The sequence below is a fragment of the Ziziphus jujuba genome, chromosome 8, assembly GCF_031755915.1.
Source record: "Ziziphus jujuba cultivar Dongzao chromosome 8, ASM3175591v1".
Lineage (NCBI taxonomy): Eukaryota > Viridiplantae > Streptophyta > Magnoliopsida > Rosales > Rhamnaceae > Ziziphus > Ziziphus jujuba.
This window is the reverse complement of record NC_083386.1, coordinates 8,906,547-8,924,534: the sequence shown is the minus strand read 5'-3', so window position 1 is coordinate 8,924,534 and position 17,988 is coordinate 8,906,547. Positions and strand designations below refer to the sequence as shown.

General features: G+C 36.7%; 1 pseudogene; it reads left to right on the top strand.

The window, feature by feature from the left end:
* The first annotated feature begins 1,099 nt into the window (after nucleotides 1–1,099).
* On the top strand, nucleotides 1,100–4,392 carry LOC125421280 (uncharacterized; annotated as a pseudogene).
* Nucleotides 4,393–17,988: the final 13,596 nt, after the last annotated feature.

Below are 17,988 nucleotides of genomic sequence, written 5' to 3'. Positions count from 1 at the left end.
TTTTATTTTATTCCATTCTCATCAATTATTTTAAATGAATGTTTTAATTTGATTTAATTATTCCTTTACTTAATTACTCAATTAATTGATTTATTCTAATTATTTAATTATTTTCTGAATTATCTTAATATGAGTTTCATTGATATTTTTGTATTATTTGTTTATGATATGTTATTATTCTTTTAGTAATTGTTATAAAAGTCTATTTTCATTTCTATTATTATTTCCATTTTAACTTTGGATTCTTAATTTGTTGTGTTTTACTTGTAAATTATTTGACCTAATTATTTTCTGAATCTTGAGGCATAAAACATTGGGTTTTGCGAAAACATTTTAAAAAGGGAACATTTCCAACTGAGTGACTATGAGAGTTTTGAGAGAAAATTATTTTCAATTATTATTACTAAACCATTTATGTATTTATTTATTTAATTATTATTTATTTATTAACTTATTACTAAATTACTTAATTATTATTATTTAGTAAACTGGATCGCTCACCGAGATGATTAGCATCTTATATTTTTAAATTTTGTTCCCTTAGGCTCATATGGTAAACATTGTTTGATCAGGGTGAGCTTGATAGTTTGATCGTTTTTGAAGGACCAAGAAGTTTCATTTTCTTCATTCCTCATTATGTAATATTTCTTTCTACTCTGTTTGTAATAATCATCACTTAGAATTTTATTAATGCTCTGTATACTATGTTGGATGTATTACTTAATTAATTGTGCACTGATTTCCTGTTATTTATTTGAAGTGCTGCAAATTTGTGAAATTAAATTGTATTGAGGTGGAAGGAATAAGGTGGTGTATATAGAAGTGTATTTTCAGTGCAGGGAATTTGTGGTAAGTCCAACCTTTAGGGGAGGTTCTGCCAGATTTTCCATTGGAGGGTCCGGTAGGGTTTCCCTGGGATTAGAGCTTGTTTAGGGTTACGGTGAGAGATCTTGGATAGATCCTGACAAGAAGACTTGGAAATAAAAGACATGAAGGTTTCACAGCTCTTGCTATAGCTGCTACCTATAATGCAAGCATTAAAATAGCTTAATGCATGGTTAGAAAGAATAAAAAAGTCTTCACCATTCATGTTATAGACATGCTTCCTGCTGCACTGGCTTTTCGTTATGGTCATATGAAAATGGTTTGGTATCTTTATACTGTGACACCGCTTGATATAGTATTGCCGCAGAATGGCATTGATGGTGGTATGCTCATTTGCAATGCTATATATATGTAAAGTTTCAGCAAGATTTATGTCAATTTATATTTTACTGATGTTATGTGACAATGTGTTATTGACATGGATCCAGAATTTGATAAGCTGATTTGATATCCATAGTTTTACTTGTTTTAGTGTTGTCACTATTGATAATTTGATTGTGTACTATAGATGTTGCTTGGGAACTACTCAAGCAATGTTCACGTGTTGTCACTATTGATAATTTGATTGTGTACTATAGATGTTGCTTGGGAACTACTCAAGCAATGTTCAAGGTTGGCTGTTACTCCAGAACAGTTTGGGACGATCCCCCTTATAGGCATTGGCAAATCTACCTTCCGCATTTCTCCCAAGGTGCAGGCTCAGATTTTGGCAAACATGGATATATGACCATTAGTATCTTATACCTTCTTTTAGAATTTGAAATCATATGGCCTTTATTTTTATTTTTGTTTTTATTTTTTGGTTTTCTTCTAACACTGTCAGGTAATGGTTGAAATCTAGTATATTATAATCTTAATTATGACAGATAGCTTATAATGTACAATATTGACTTTTCTTTTTCTTCTTCATAGGTATTGATAATGATCCAGCTTTTTCCATCAATGACATCTGTATAGAGCTCAACAATCTGTGTCGGTTAACCAATAACATGAATATTATCAGATTTTCAAGTATGTTTACACTTTAACCTGCATTATTTCGGATTATGTTTGAAGATATTCAAACTAATTTCAGAGTCAAAATTATCTATAGAAAGAAACAATGATTTGCCACAAGTGGTTGATCCTTACGTTGCAAACAGAGCCAAGTTGCTCTGTTAACAAGTTGTTTTACTAAGTATAGCATATATTTCATGGTTAAAAGATGAAGGGATTTACTTAGATGAAAACTCATTTATAGTTCATAGGAGTTAGGTGCTTATATCTTTATTATTTCTTATAATGAAAGCAATCATAAGTCTAGTAATACTGCATAAAACAGCTCATTTTACTTGTAATAAGAGCATTTTCTTAATAATAAAAGCATTTGAAGCAATACTATATATTACTCCTGCTTATAATTGGCATCTCCTGCAATTACCACTCTCTTTAGAGTGCATGCAAGTAATGTTTAGAGAAAACAAAGGTATAAATACAATTATGTACGTTTAATTTCATAGCCATTCCCTAAAGATTTCTACTCCTCACTACATCATATATGTTGGCGACTTCAGACATACTATTGTAATGTGATAAGTTAATAAGTTACTCACAGTATATCTATTAAAGTTTTGTACTTATTTAACAGAGAAGGATTCGCATCATGATTTTGGTCATTCCAAGGATTGGCATTAAAATTTCTTAAAATGTTAGATATGATCTTTATCTCACCTACTTTCTCATAATTATTGATCTATTCTTTTAGAAACAAATAGCTGAATTTATTTTGCTACCAACTCAGGGCTTAAATATTTATATGGCATGAAATTGTTCCATGTTCAAACCTTACAACTTCTACACCAAATGTGTTCAATGACTAGAAGTTTCGATGAAATCCAAATTCAAGCTTGTTCTGTAGACGTTGCTCTGTTTTGAGCTGTTGATCGAGGGAATGTTGAGTTATATAGTAAGTATGTGAAAAGCAAATCCAGAGTTGGTGGAGAACTGTTATGAGTTATAGAGGAACATATTTATGCATGCAATCCTATACCGCCAAGCAAACATTTTTAACTTTTTACATAGATCAGACTCGAAATTAGCAGCTGCAACCACCATAGATAGCTATGGAAACAACATGTTGCATATGGAAGGACTATTGACACCTTATCAGCAACTTAATCAAATTTCTAGAGCAGCTTTAGAAATGCAAAGAAAATTACAATGGTTTAAGGTCATCTCTCATCATTTCATATTTTTGTAATTAGTTATTAGTCTATTTTAGTATATTAATATTATCCTAGACAAAATTAATATTCATTCATGTCATAGGTTTGGCACATCTAACTCATTTAAAATACTTACTTTAGAACTTGAAATTCATAATGCACAAAGTCTTTAGGCTGGCTTCTCTAAATTGGCCTTCTTGCATATTTTCCGTAAGATTTTTTCAAGCTTGTTGCTTCAATTGGCTTTCAACATCTTTTCTGATGTATTTTAGAAAAATGTATACAGTCATGGAAATTACATACGAAAAATTTGCCCTTATCACGAATTGGGAGAAGACATATGAATGATTATATAGGGACAGTGAGACACTTAACTTCCTCCCAATATGTGGCAAGTTTTTCTTGAAGGGTAAATAAACGTTGAAAAAAATCAAATTATGAAACAAATAAAATACTCAACAAAAGTTAGTTTTAGCCTACTAACATCAACCCTGCCGTTCAAAAATTAAACTAGAGGAAGAACAAAAGAAGAATAAATTATTGATCTCAACATTAGCATAATTCTTACAATTAGCAGCCAAGATAATTCTTTATTATATATGTAATCCAATGATTCTCAAACGCTAATTTATGTTGTGTTCCATTAAAAAAAAAAAATCTTTAATTGGTAAACTTGCTATCACATTTGTTTTTCTCTTCTTTTTTGCATGATCAAAATATAGGATGTGGAGTCAATTGTGCCTCCTTGGATTATAGAGCATGCAAACTTAAGTTTTATGGCATGAGCCCAAAGTTTACTAGAGACCACAAGAAATTGATGATAGAGGGAGAAAAATGGATTAAAGGGACAGCAACTTCTTGTACAGTTGTGGGTGCTCTCATTGTTACTATCATGTTTGCTGCAGCTTTTACAGTTTCTGGAGGAAGCAATGAGGATTCTGGGTTTCCCATATTTTTGAGTAAAGAGCTGTTTAAAGTTTACATAATATCATATGCAATTTCACTCGTCTCCTCTTAGGAATCCTTACCTCAAGATATGCAGAAGAGGATTTCTTAAAATCTTTGCCTACGAAGATGAGTAGGTCTTTCCACCCTCTTTTTCTCCCCTACAACTATGATGATAACTTTTTGCTCTACACTTCTCGTTGTGCTTAGGAAAGAATATTCATGGATTTTCATCCTTTTCATTTCTCTTGCTAGCATTCCAATCACTTTGTTTGTACTGATGCAATTTCCTTTTCTAGTTGAGATTTTCTTTTCCACATTTGGAGCGGGCATCTTTGATAGGAATGTTGAGATTTGAAAATAGGAATGTGTGTATATATATTATGAATGTTTTTGCATCACAGATTTCCTAATTTTAACAGAGTTGTTGGTATATGTAACAGGGTTTTTCGTTTTGTAGAGCACGATATATGATGTAAATGCATAACTTGATGGTTTATTAGGTAGTTTGGGTTAATAGGTGTTGTTTTGGATTTAATTGGGGGAATTTCTAGTTGCACTACCATTTGAACTCTATATAGTTTAATCATTGATTTATATTTTTATCCCTATTTAAAATTACTATTAAAGATATTTGTTAACTATACCTATTTAAGTAATTTCTTTATACAGTCTCATTCTTCCTCTCAAATAATACATTACATATATCCATCTAACTTATATTCCATTAAAAATTAGGATTGCAGATACAACAATTATTCAAAAATTATGGAAGCTCAAAAATATAAAACAGCAAGATGTATTTAATTTTTTCTTTATTTTTTTATTTTGTGATGATTACTTTAGTTTTTTTTTTTTTAATCACTTACCAACGACCAGGTCGGAACAACATTCTTGTATTTGGTCTGGTATATTAAGATTCATCTTTTATTTATAAGTTTAAAACTAAACATTTTTTAATTGTTCAGAAACATTCATCCGAATATTATTAAGATATTTAGCTTTTATCTATCGAACATTGTATGTATATATAGATATTAAATACCATACATTATATATAGATATTTAATATTTTTAGAAGCTTATAAACGAACATTTTCAGTTGTAAAAAAGTTTACAACCAAACAACTTGAAAAGTTTACAACTGAACGGCATCAAAGTTTAACAAAAGTTTATAATCGAACCATCTAAAAATATACTTTACAAAAAAATTACAAAATTGTTGGGTTGAACAAATTCAAATATTCCAAATATGTCTATAAGTTTATAATCGAACATTTTGAATATGTATAGAAATTTATGACCGAACATTCCAAAATAATAAATTACAACTTTTAAGATGTTAAAAAATATAACTCAACAATTTTAAAGAAGTTCAAAAGTATAAGATTGAAAATCTTAAAAACATTTAAAAATTTACGATCAAACATTGTACAAGAAAAAAAAAGTTCAAAAAATAGTACAAAACTGAACTACTTTAAAACATTCAGTAGTATACGACTGAACATTTTCAAAGTTGTTAAGAACCATACTATCGAGTACTCAATCACCATTACCCTCCATTGTTCGTTGGTTTTTTGCTTTCAAATAAATAACCTGTTATACTATTAGAAAAGTAAGGGAAAAAAAAAAAAGGAAATTAACCCTAATTCATAATGAGAAAGAAAAAAAAGAAAAAATTTTAGTGAGAGACTGTATATAGTTATTTTAGAACTATAAAAAGAATTTTTATTTATAAGAGATATGTAATTTTGGGATGGTATGTATTAGGAATATTTTAAGAATAAATACTATTGTATAGAGAGACTGTATATAGTTATTTTAGAACTGTAAAAAGAATTTTTATTTATAAGAGATATGTAGTTTTGGGATGGTATGTATTAGGAATATTTTAAGAATAAACACTACTGTATTGAGCAATTTTATATTTTTTATATATTTATATAGTAGTGTATAAAGAATGAAATTGTAAAAAATTATTTTAGAATTATAAAAATAACCACTCTTTAATTAGTAAAAGGAAAAGTAGGAGGCAATTAGTATTGCATGTGGAAATGGGTAAAGGATTAGTAGGAGGAATATATATATGTTCATGTTTGCAAAAAAGAAAAAGGTTAATAGAAGTGGTGGGTTATAGAATTAATAAAAATAATCATCATCATCCAAAACAAAATTAATCTAATACAAAACCAATTGCTATGCAGCTAAAATAAAGGCAAAGCAATAGTCCACACTAGATGTAACACCCCGTCCCGAACCATGTCGGAAATTTTTGCACGTTGACCGAGGTTGACCGTTGACCATTGACCGAAGGGGTCAAAAGTTGACTTTTTGATCCGGTTGGAATTCTAGGTTGACCGAGGTACCGTTACGGAGTACACGTTGGCACGAGTTCGTAGACTGGTAGCACGTTGAAAACAGAGCTACGGTTTGAAAGTTTTAAGCAAAACAAGTTGAGGTCCAAACTGTTCAAGGGGTGCCAAAGTTGACTTTTTATTCATGCAAGGTTGAGCTTTGACTCATGCATGGTTGTGAAGTGCTTGTCGATACGAGTCCGTAGACTAGCGGCACGTCCGATTTGGACATGTGGTTTGAAAGTTATGGACCTGTAAAGTTTTTCAAATACTGTATTATTTTATTATTATATTTAAACGCGTAACGATGTGCCAGGTGTGACTTACTGAAGGTGACCATGTGTCACCATGGTGAAATGCCACATGTCAACCATGTTTAAAATCAAATTATTTTATTATTATTTTAAATAATAATATTGTTATTTAATTATTTAATTATTTTGATTTTTATTTTCCTTTTTCTTTTTCTTTTTCTTTTCCTTTTTCTTTTCTTTTTCTTTTTCTTTTTCTTTTTTCCCCACGTGGGAAAACACCTTTTTCTTTCTTTTCTTCTGTTTTTCTTTTCCCTTCCTTTCCTTCTTCTTCCCCGAGCCCGTCAAAACAAAATGCAGAAAATTTTTCCTCCCTTTCTCTCTCCTTTGACTCTCTCCCCCTCTCCCTGTTGACCGATCGGTTGGCCGGATTACAGTCGCCGGAGTGCCACACGCGCCGGCCACCGGTGTAGCCCATCCCCGCGCGATCTCAGCCACCAAATTTCCCGGTCAACCGCTGCCGGACACGCCCAGATCGGGCCTGCGAAGTCGCGGCGGCGAGGGGAAATTTTTCCGGCGATTTTCGCCGTTTCCGACCAACCCAGCCCGACCCATACCTCTATCCCACCATTTTCGACCCCTCTGAGTCCATTTCCGGTGTTAGTTTGCCCAAAATCCCCACCGTTGAAAGATCCCTCAAGATCAAAACCGGCCGAAGCTTCCCGACCAAATTTCGGCCACCGCCGGCGGAATTGGGGTCGATGGAGACCGGATTGGTGATCCTCGTCCCACGAGCTTTGATTCGGTATATTATTCACCTATTTTGGTTAAAGTTTGTGTTTGACCCCCCGGGTACCGAGTATTATTTACCCGATTAAAATATTAATTTATTTGACTGTCTGTGAAATTTGTTCTAGGAGCACCGGTGAGTCATGGAATTGATCCCGTGGTGGATCTTAGGATTTTTGCGTGCTCCAGTGACCCACCTTCAAATTAATTTTGGGAATTTAATTGGTGAATATTATGTGTGATTTAAATATTTCGAATTTAATTTCTATGTGCCAAGTAAATATTTGATTTATTGTGGAATTATTTGTGAAATTATTGGATTTAAGAAAATGTGCATTTTACAAATTTATGCCATGTGAAATTATTTTATGGGTTGAGAACTTTGAAATTCTTGTGGTTTTAATATTAAATTGGGCATGATTTGATTTTCAAATATTTCAAAGAAAATATTTGGTTATGTTGGTGATTTCAATTTTTATAAAATATGCCCATGGAATATTATGAGATTTCATTCTTGTGGTTGCCATCGGATGAGGGTAGGCCACCCCCCATGGCCGGGACACCAGGTTAGCAGCGGCGCAGTGGGACGCCACGCGACCGTATGCCGGTTTCTTTCTATAACCTCCTGTCTGGCGGTACCTTGGGGACGCTGGGTACTGTTGGCGCCACTGGTATATAGTGGGTGCATCAACTGATTTTCAGAACTTTGTTTTAAAAATAAAATGTTTTGAAATTGTATTGGAACGAAAAATATAATTATTACTGTTCTGGTATTTATTTGGTTGGGGATCTTAAATTGGTTTAATTTTCTCTTTACTTAATTATTCAATAAATTAATTTCCTTTAAATTAAAATTGTCGGATGCTTGACTTATTATATTCTATTTGATATTTAGTGAATTAATTGGTGTCTTGGTTTTCGGGGAATACGAACAAAGGGTTTTGTGAAAATGTTTTAAAAGGGGAACTTTTCCAACTGAGAGAATTGTAAGGGTTTTGAGAGAAATTATTATTTCCAAATAATTATTATTTATCTACTTATTACCGTGATACTATATTGTATAGTAGATAGGGTCACTCACTGAGATGATTAGCATCTCACACTCTTAAATTCCGTTCTCTTAGGTCCAGGTTGGAGACGTTGATTGTCCCGGGCGAGCCCGACGTCTCAGTTCGTTGCCGAAGTCCAAGAAGTATTTCTTCCCTTTTTCCTCTCTATCTTGTATTGCTTCCTTATCTGTCATTTTATAAATTTCGCATGTATTTGTATAATGCTCTGTATACTGTATTGGACGTGTTGTTCTTTATGCACTGGGTTGCCTCTGTTTTCTTTTGAAGTGCTGAAATTGGTGGAACCAATTTGTAGTTTGCGGGAGGAATAAGGGGATGAGTATAGAAGTGTGTTTTCAGTGCAAGTAATTTTTGGTTAGTCCTACCCTTAGGGGAGGTGCTGCCGGATTTTCCGTTGGAAGGTTCGGTGGTATTTCCCTGGGATCAGGGCTTATCTAGGGTTCCGGTGGGGAACTTTGGATGTGTCCTGACAGTTGGTATCAGAGCTCTAGGTTCTAGTATTCCTAAGGGACTGTGCATTGTTGTGCATCCCATCCGCATCTATTCTTTCGTGTTACCCGTCTTAAAGCGTTCTTTCCCTTCATCTCGGAGTAAATTCGTTTCCCGAGTTTGAATAAGTCTAATCTTCGGGGGTGTCAAAATATTTTTCCGATTGATTATCAGAATTAAATGCTTTTCAAAGTGGTATTTGAAATTAAAGGTGTTTTATTCAAGTATTTTGTTTATGTTTGTACATGTATTTGTATGTTATATTGTTTGATATTATACTGCACCATATGGAAGCGGCGAACCAATGTGGTCCATGTAGAGCTAGCTCCATAATCATGTTGCCTACAAGTCCAGGGGATCGGACGGCCAATATAGGCAACCACCCTGGTTTGTATTGGTAGCAGAGTGTCGGCGACAGTTGGAATCATGGATTACGTAGCGTGTAGAAGTTATCGTACGTACCTCCATTACGAGAGTGCATACTTTATTATATTTTATTATTTGTTTTATGTTATGATTTTTCCAAGAGCGACTTCAGCGACGTAAGAAATTTCGAGGACGAAATTTTTGTAGGGGGGGAGGTTGTAACACCCCGTCCCGAACCATGTCGGAAATTTTTGCACGTTGACCGAGGCTGACCGTTGACCTTTGACTGAAGGGGTCAAAAAGTCACGGTTGGAATTCTAGGTTGACTGAGGTACCATTACGGAGTACACGTTGGCACGAGTTCGTAGACTGGTAGCACATTGAAAACAGAGCTACGGTTTGAAAGTTTTGAGCAAAACAAGTTGAGGTCCAAACTGTCCAAGGGGTGCCAGAGTTGACTTTTTATTCATGCAAGGTTGAGCTTTGACTCATGCATGGTTGTGAAGTACTTGTCGATACGAGTCCGTAGACTAGCGGCACGTCCGATTTGGACATGTGGTTTGAAAGTTATGGACCTGTAAAGTTTTTCAAATACTGTATTATTTTATTATTATTTTTAAACGCGTAACGATGTGCCACGTGTGACTTACTGAAGGTGACCATCTGTCACCATGGTGAAATGCCACATGTCAACCATGTTTAAAATCAAATTATTTTATTATTATTTTAAATAATAATATTGTTATTTAATTATTTAATTATTTTGATTTTTATTTTCCTTTTTCTTTTTCTTTTTCTTTTCCTTTTTCTTTTCTTTTTCTTTTTCTTTTTCTTTTTTCCCCACGTGGGAAAACACCTTTTTCTTCCTTTTCTTCTTTTTTTCTTTTCCCTTCCTTTCCTTCTTCTTCCCCGAGCCCGTCAAAACAAAATGCAGAAAATTTTTTCTCCCTTTCTCTCTCCTTTGACTCTCTCCCCCTCTCCCTGTTGACCGACCGGTTGGCCGGATTACAGTCGTCGAAGTGCCACACGCACCGGCCACCGGTGTAGCCCATCCCCGCGCGATCTCGGCCACCAAATTCCCCGGCCAGCCGCCGCCGGACGCGCCCAGATCTGGCCGGCGAAGTCGCGGCAGTGAGGTGAAATTTTTCCGGCGATTTTCTCCGTTTCTGTCCAACCCAGCCCGAACCATTTTTGACCCCTCTAAGTCCATTTCCGGGGTTAGTTTGCCCAAAATCCCCACCGTTTGAAAGATCTCTCAAGATCAAAACCGGCCGAAGCTTCCCGACCAAATTCCGGCCACCTCCGGCGGAATTGGGGTCGATGGAGACTGGATTGGTGATCCTCGTCCCACGAGCTTCGATTCGGTATATTATTCGCCTATTTTGGTTAAAGTTTGTGTTTGACCCCCCCCCCCCCCCCGGTACCGGGTATTATTTACCCGATTAAAACATTAATTTATTTGACTGTCTGTGAAATTTGTTCTAGGAGCACCGGTGAGTCATGGAATTGATCCCGTGGTGGATCTTAGGATTTTTGCGTGCTCCAGGTGAGTGACCCACCTTCAAATTAATTTTGGGAATTTAATTGGTGAATATTATGTGTGATTTAAATATTTGGAATTTAATTTCTATGTGCCAAGTAAATATTTGATTTATTGTGGAATTATTTGTGAAATTATTGGATTTAAGAAAATGTGCATTTTACAAATTTATGCATTGTGAAATTATTTTATGGGTTGAGAACTTTGAAATTCTTGTGGTTTTAATATTAAATTGGGCATGATTTGATTTTCAAATATTTCAAAGAAAATATTTGGTTATGTTGGTGATTTCAATTTTTATAAAATATGCCCATGGAATATTATGAGATTTCATTATTATATTTCGAGAAATTATTTATGCTATTGGGACAATGTGAATATTTGAATTGGTGGATGTGGGGGTTGGTGGATTTGAAAATCATGGAATTTATGGTATTGATTATAAAGAAATTACGGAGGATTTCCGGGTTCAAGCGGATGGACTATACCCGCTATGTTTATGCAAAATGTGAGTTTTGATTTATAAATTAAATATGTGGATTTTCTGATTTTTAGATGCACCGTGCACGTACTGGTGTTCTGTTTGTTTGTGATATGGTTAGTGTGCACACGGTTGTGATTAGCGCGCAGGTGGGTGTGATTAGCACGCAGGTGATGTGATTAGCGCGCAGGTGGGTGTGATTAGCACGCAGGTGATATTATGAGATTGTCCTGTGGTTGCCATCGGATGAGGGTAGGCCACCCCCCATGGCCGGGACACCAGGTTAGCAGCGGCGCAGTGGGACGCCACGCGACCGTATGCCGGTTTCTTTCTATAACCTCCTGTCTGGCGGTACCTTGGGGACGCTGGGTACTGTTGGCGCCACTGGTATATAGTGGGTGCATCAACTGATTTTCAGAACTTTGTTTTAAAAATAAAATGTTTTGAAATTGTATTGGAACGAAAAATATAATTATTACTGTTCTGGTATTTATTTGGTTGGGGATCTTAAATTGGTTTAATTTTCTCTTTACTTAATTATTCAATAAATTAATTTCCTTTAAATTAAAATTGTCGGATGCTTGACTTATTATATTCTATTTGATATTTAGTGAATTAATTGGTGTCTTGGTTTTCTGGGAATACGAACAAAGGATTTTGTGAAAAGGTTTTAAAAGGGGAACTTTTCCAACTGAAAGAATTGTAAGGGTTTTAAGAGAAATCATTATTTTCAAATAATTATTATTTATCTACTTATTACCGTGATACTGTCAGGACCCGTCCAGAATTCCTTCCCCGGAACCCTAGACAGCCCTGATCCCAGGGAAACCCTACCGAACTCTCCAACGGAAAATCCGGCAGAGCCTCCACTAAGGGATTTACTTACCACAAATTACCTGCACTGAAAACACACTTCTAAACTCATCCCCTTATTCCTCCCGCAAACTACAACTTTTTCCACAAATTTCAGCACTTCTCAAAAGCAACAACAATCCAGTGCATAAATAAAACAGAAGTATCCCAATAGTATACAGAGCTTTAAGAAGTGCTAAACAACAGAAATACAACAAGGCTGAAAGAAATAATACATTGAAATGAAAAAGTACAGAAGTACTTCTCAAAACACGACAGCAGCGGAAAACTTGGTTCGCTTCGGAAGAATGTCTACCACCACTTGCACCTAAGGGAACGGAATTTAAGAGTGTGAGATGCTAATCATCTCCGTGAGTAACCCGAACTACTGAACGCCTTTTGTGATAATAAAAATAATAGTAATAGCAATTAAGGAATAGAACACATACCAACAATTAATAAATAAATAATAATAATAACTGTTGGAAAATAATAATTTCCCTTAAAACTCTCACCAATCGCTCCGTTTGAAATGTTCCCTTTTTAAAACCCTTTCGCAAAACCCAATGTACATACCTCCCAAAAACCAAGGGATTAAACCATTTGATAAATAATAAATAAATAGAAAACATACCCCAAATATATAATAAAAATATAATAAATTATAGTAAATAATTTTGAACACCTTTGGGGTTTGAACCATTATTTGCAATTTACACCGATGCACCACACCATATACTGGTGATGCCCTCCGATACCCAGCATCCCGAGCACCGACTGGCGGGGGGTTAAAAAGAGAAACCTGCAACGGTCACTTCGGCGTCCCGACAGTACCGCTGCTAAAACCATCAACCCGGCCAAGGAGGGGGGCGGCTGTGCACAACAATAACCTTGCCTGCCCACGGTCCAATGGCAACTCACGGGTGAAGTAATAACCGCACGCTAAACCACATAATAACCGCGTGCTACCACGTGTCCATACACCATACACCAGAACACCAATACTGTATGAGTGCGTCTAAAAATAAACAATAATAACCAACCGTACCGTTTTTCCAATAACCACCGTGGGAAGTATACCAAATTTTCACAAAACACCATCCCACATATTTTTATTCAACAACCTGGTACGAAACAGCGATAATCAACAAACCACAATTTTCTCGAAGTACGAGATGCAACCATAAAAATACAGCGGGCATAATTTATAAAATTCAAACCAATATTTTCGTAAAATATTTAACCCAATTATGCCCGGAAAAATTAATACTGAAAACCACGTACAAATACCAAAAATATTAATATTTTATTCGGGTAATTCCCAAATGGGTACCCGGGGAGCGAACACCAAACAATATCTAAGGGTTACAAGTTATATACCGAATCGAAGCTCGCGTGATGAGGATCACGGATTCGGTCTTACTTTCCGATGATCGGACCCGACGGGGTCGGAATCTCGCCCGAAAGCTTTACGGGTTTCGGTTCCGCAATTCTCCCAAACCGTCGCGAATTGGTGGAAACGGAAGCCGGATTCAGGTTCAGGAGGTTGAACACAGCGGACTGGAGCTGCCGGAAAACTGGGTACTCGCCGGAACAGTACTTTCCGGCGAGCCGCCGCGGTCACCGGCAACCGTCACCAGCGGCGGTGCGTGCGGTGGCTGTTGGTCGTGAAATTTTGCAGATTTGTAGATCGTGCGGAGAGCAATCCAACGGGACCGGTGGTGAGCAAAACGGAGGACGGATGGCGGAGAAATCACCGTTTGAAGTTTTCCGGCCCCTCGCCGGAAAACGCTCCGATCCCGGGGCGTCGGTGGTCCGATGGCCGTTATTTTTGGTGGGTCTGCCGAACTTGAGGAGAGGATCAAGCGTGTACGGCCCGTGTGGCCGGAAAATGGCCGGAAGTGGGTCGATTTGCGGTGGCCGGTGGTGGAGGGGTAAAACTCACCGCCGATCTTCGGACGTCTGATCCGGGCGCGTCCGACGGTCGTTCGCCGTGAAATTTGGAGGTTTTCCCGGAAATGGGGAGGGGAAATTTTCTGGCCGGTGCGTGTACAGTAACGTGACCGGAACAGTGGAAAAATTCCGGTGGCCGGCGGTCTCTCTCTCTCTCTTTCTCTCTCTTCCCCGAGAATTTTATCAAATAAAAACCCCTGTGTGACACTGTTAATACCACGTGGACCCATCAGAAGCTGACACATGGTGTTTCACTATTCACCAACCCAAAAACATTAAAATATTACGGTCTCCGGTAAACTTCAAACGTCCATAACTTTTTAACCGGATGTCTGTTTTAAGCGTGCTGCTAGTCTGTGAACTCGTATCGACGAGCACTTCACAACCATGCATGAGTCAAAGCCCATGTCCCCATAAACAAAAAGTCAACCCCGGCACCCCTTGGACAATTTGGACCGCAACTTGTTTCGTCCATAACTTTCAAACCGTAGCTCCGTTTTCGACGTGCTACCAGTCTACGAACTCAGGGCATCGTGCACTTCGTCACGGTACCCTGGTCAACTCGAAATTCCAACTGGAGCAAAAAGTCAACTTTTGACCCGCTCGGTCAACGGTCAACCTCAGTCAACGTGCACGGATTCCGGTGCGATTTGGGACGGGGTGTTACAGATACTATATTGTATAGTAGATAGGGTCACTCACTGAGATGATTAGCATCTCACACTCTTAAATTCCGTTCTCCTAGGTCTAGGTTGGAGACGTTGATTGTCCCGGGTGAGCCCGACGTCTCAGTTCGTTGCCAAAGTCCAAGAAGTATTTCTTCCCTTTTTCCTCTTTATCTTGTATTGCTTCCTTATCTGTCATTTTATAAATTCCGCATGTATTTGTATAATGCTCTGTATACTGTATTGGACGTGTTGTTCTTTATGCACTGGGTTGCCTCTGTTTTCTTTTGAAGTGCTGAAATTTGTGGAACCAATTTGTAGTTTGCGGGAGGAATAAGGGGATGAGTATAGAAGTGTGTTTTCAGTGCAGGTAATTTTTGGTTAGTCCTACCCTTAGGGGAGGTGCTGCCGGATTTTCCGTTGGAAGGTTCGGTGGTATTTCCCTGGGATCAGGGCTTGTCTAGGGTTCCGGTGGGGAATTTTGCACGGGTCCTAACACTAGAGCAACAACCAACAATCATAAAGCAAGAATAGGAAAAATAAATGCAAGAAGAACAAGAAAAACACAAGCTATTTACATTCGATCGTCACGGCAACAATCTATGTCCATGGGTAAACAACAAAGAAGGTCATTGTATTAATCACTAGAATAAATTACAAGCTTGCTTATATCTCCAACAAATGGCACCTTGGGTCTCTAAAAAAGGTGAAGAACAAACCCTATCTCTCATACACTACCGTGAAAAATACCATAAGAAAAGGTATATCTCAACAATGTCAACAAAGTCATTTAACAAAATTGGAAATTGGAAATGCCGTAGCTAATAAATGGATTTGATGTGCATAACTCAAACACATTTCATTCAATATTTTGTGAGTTCTCGTGAATAATTTCATAGCTTTTTATGTTTATGTTGTAGGAAATATCAAAGATCAAAAGATAAGAGTGAAGGTGGATGCATTAAGAAGAGTCTTGGACTGAAAAGAATGTAATTCGAACTTCAGCAGGTCATAGCTTTGTCTAGCAAGGGCCACAGCTCTGTGCAGAGAGCATTTTCAGTGCAATTCTTAAGATTTAGGGCCATGACACTACATTCTTAGGGTTGCCGCACTGGCTTCTCATATATTTTTGTTCTTTTCGTCATCGTCCAGCGCCACGACACTACAATGGGAATTTTTGGCGAGAGCCTTAATCAAATTAGGAACCAAAAGCCTAGTATAGGAGAATTATAAATAGGGATCAATAAATCATTAAAATGAACTTTTGAATGGTCGGAGAGAGATAGAAGACATGTCAGAAAGCAAAGAACGAAGAGAAGATGAATCTGGATATGGTATTCATCATCATTCTTCCTAAATCGTTGTGTCATTTTTTTCTCTTTATACTATTCAATATGTTTAGGATTTTATTTAACTTCATGATATTTTAAATTTCTTTTCTAGGGCTACGGTGCAAAATATTATGAATACTTGAATTCTTTTCTAGTTTTAGCGAAATTGGTGTTTATTCCACATCTTTGATGAGTATTTTAATATGTTCTTAATGCTTATAATTGTTTGGCCATCAATCCCATGATTTATAATTTGATTTGAACTTAATAATTTATAATTAAATTAATCTTTAATAAAATACCATATAATTATTATAAAATAGAGATATCTATGAGACCCTGCATAACACAATTAATTTTTTGTACTTAATGAGTTCTAATAAATTCAAAATGAAATAGAAATATAATTTGTTTGTTTATTAGAATATATTATTAGTAACCACCTTAGTAAAATTTATTGTCAACATTTTCAACATAGGAAATAAATATTGGTCCATTAATTCTAATAGGATTAATCTTAGAAAATCCAAAACCCTTGAGCTTTTAATAATAGAATTGCCCATTACTTTTAATTTGATAATTTATTTAGTTTAATTTGTTATAGTTTAAGCAATCCTTTAATTTTGATTGAAATTAATTTTGGAAGTTACAATTGACAATCCTTGAGGAACAATATCCTATTCATTACTATAACACTTGCATTTTAAGTAACAGTAGTGCTGTGCTGCCATAGGGAAAGTGCTGCAGTGCCTGCAATGCTGGATATTTTTTATAAGACAAACTCACTGCAATGTTACGGCGCTGGTGTAACAGCCCAGACCACCAGCGTCCGATATTGTCCTCTTTGGACCTGGGGAATCCTCTTACAACCCAGCCCTCAAGGTTTTATCAAAACGCTTCGTAATGGTTAAGGGTCCCACCCCTTCACCTGCCAGTTCCACTGGCTCGGACCTCCCAGGCCCAATTACAATATTGTCCGCTTTGGAAGCTAGGTGGTGAGTCCAATTCTACCCCTCATGGTTTTACTTTCCTCATGGAAACACGTCGTATGAGGCTTGAGTTGTAAGAGGATTCTCTAGGCCCAAAGAGGACAATATTGGACGCGGGTGGTCTGGACTGTTACAGGTGGTATTAGAACCAGTACTCGGATCGGTGTGCTAGCGAAGATGCTGGACCCCAAGGGGGGAGGATTGTGAAGTTCCACATCGGTTAGAAAGGGAAACGAAGCATGCCTTATAAGGTGGTGTGGATACCTTTCCCATACGACTCATTTTGATAAAACCTTGAGGACTAGATTGTAAGAGGATTCTCCAGGCCCAAAGAAGAGAATATCGAACGCGGATGGTCTGGGCTGTTACGCTTCTTTCTCGAAGTTCCTGCAAATCATGTAACTCATCATGGCATCGCAGGGCCATAGAGCAAGGTTGCAGCGCCCAAGCTTCTGTCCCAAACACCTATTGCAGCTTCCTTTTTCTTCTTTACTAGGCCAACATGCTTCTATACTCTCAATTTAGAGTGACTACACAGTAGTAATAAAGTACAGTACAGTGAAAAACAATGAAGCCAGTGAAACGTTATAAAGCGATCACTATGCCAATTCTTGCTGGACAAACTTTATCGTATGATATACATCATTTGAATAGAATTCATGAAGTGCAATCTCTAGGAGGCAACTTGCAGAATTAACTAAGCTTAGTCCTCAATATTGATTTTGATCAAATTCTCTCTGTGGACTGAGGAAGAGAATTTTTAGTACTATGAGACACCATATTGATTAGCTCATTGCCCTCTCTTGATAACGCTTGACATTTAA